The sequence below is a fragment of the Amphibalanus amphitrite genome, unplaced genomic scaffold (genome assembly GCF_019059575.1).
Source record: "Amphibalanus amphitrite isolate SeventyFive unplaced genomic scaffold, NRLGWU_Aamphi_draft 000531F_arrow, whole genome shotgun sequence".
Lineage (NCBI taxonomy): Eukaryota > Metazoa > Arthropoda > Thecostraca > Balanomorpha > Balanidae > Amphibalanus > Amphibalanus amphitrite.
The window spans coordinates 388,157-390,200 of record NW_024882025.1 but is presented as its reverse complement, the minus strand read 5'-3'; positions in this window follow the sequence as shown (position 1 = coordinate 390,200).

Genomic DNA, 2,044 nt, shown 5'->3' with positions numbered 1-2,044 from the left:
AGCCTGGGGCGCGGCGAGGGCGGCCCCTGATTGGTCGACACGGAGCCGGTTGTCCGCGGATTGGGCGGCGCCGGCTGTGCCGCCCGGGGCGATCGAGGTGGTCCCTGAGACGGCGAGCCGGGTCCTGCCGAGGGCCCGAGCTCGCCTAGCGGGGGATATCGACGGTCAGGGTGGGACAGGAACAGGACTGGACCACAACGGTGCTGACGTGACAGCGATGAGAACACATAATAGTCGGTAAAAACCATCCTCGGCCTCAGCTGATTCAATATTATCTTTTTTTAGAAATGTTCATTACTTCAAAGCAATCATTTTGCACTCAATTTCCTTCAGTAGACATAACCCGTAACAAAAGTTTGAAAAGTAAGTTTGTTATCAGGAGAAGGAGTCAACACTTCGCACAAATTGCAGCCTGCAAGACATACTGCTCTTCCAAGCGCCCATCCTGATATGCTTCGGCATGCCTAAAGCCTATTTGACTACCACAAAGCAGCCACTCATAGTGCATTCCTGCGGTTCATAGGTATGTCTTCACCCTTTCTGACGGGCGTCTGAGCCTTATCAGCCCAGTTTTATAAACACCCATCAGAGCGATTCCCGCATACAGCGTGGTTCGACCCGACGCGATGGATGGCGCCGGGCGGGCGCCAGCCCCCTGCCAGGCGTATACCGCGGTATCTCCTCTTTAGAGCACGCTGTCATTCTCTGCCTCGAGGCTACATCGTGCACAGGGCCGGCGGCACGCGAGTCCCATATCCGCTACCACCTGTGGCATTTCCTCCCGGTCCCGGGAACTATGACGTCACAGAGCGCTGCGCGTGCACGGCTGGGTGCACAGGGGTACACCATGGCAGCACGGGTGTAAGGTGCCCTTTTGGAGTGCGCTGATGCTCTTTGGTTATGAATCACTGAAGACAATTAGACGACACTCATAGTTGCGGTTGTGGAGGACAATATCCCGGTTGTTGATGACAGCAAAATGTTGCTGGAAAGGTGCAAATCTGAGTGGGTGTAATGAAGGGTCTGGCAATGTGCCACCACATCACAACTATATACACTTACCTCGGTTCAGACTGACCGAGAGCTCCGGGTTCACCTTCATCTGAAAATAAACAAGCAAACGTCCGTTTGATATCGAGTCATGTTTTACATATTACAACCAGTCTGGTTCCAGAGAATGTTGAATCAAGACGCAATATAATTTGCTGTCTGCGAGAACCTTCTGAGGGATGCCATGAATGCATTAAATGCTTGCAATTTTTTTGCCAGAAACGCAACTATTAATCTTCGCATAATTTACTCTTGATAGTCAATAAATTGGCGAGTGCGTGGAATGAAGCAAATCCAAATGCATCGAGTGTATCTATTATTCGGGCTTAAGAAGGAACGAACCTTTTACAAAGGCAAGCTGCACGGCACCAATTAATCCACCGAACTGACCTCTGCGGTGACCCAGGGGTAGGGCACCTCTGTGTGACCCATCTGTTCAGCCACCATGGATACCCAGCTGCTGAAGATGCCCTGCGGCGGCGGCTGACCGGTCAGCAGTGCTCCCCCTCCGCCCAGCGGGGCTGAGGTCAGGGGCACGGGGGTGGGTGCCTCTGCCGGCGCCGGCCACGGTACCGACCGCTGAAAGAAGCGGAGGAAGCCTGCAGTTAGTTGCAATAGTTAGTTGTTTACAGACTGATCGTAACGCTCCCGACATCAGCAGGAGCTCACTCCGATCACTTCGTCATTACGCGGTGGCAACGTCTGATCTATTGCCAACCGGTGACACATCAATTATTGCACATCCTGCAAACAATCGTTCCCGGTAAGAACAGTGTTCTCGGAGCTTCCCGAAGCGTCGGCCACTCGCGCCACAGATCGCTGGCCTTGGCCATGAAGAACAGAGCTTTTTTGGTGTCTGGGCTGCCGGCCGAGGGCTGTCTGATGACAAAAACGCGCGGCGCCGCAAAAAGTATGGCGCGAACGCCGAACGCTCCACCAGGTGATTGAGGAAGGTCGGGAGGTCGCATCGGCAACACGGTGCCTGCCCGCGATA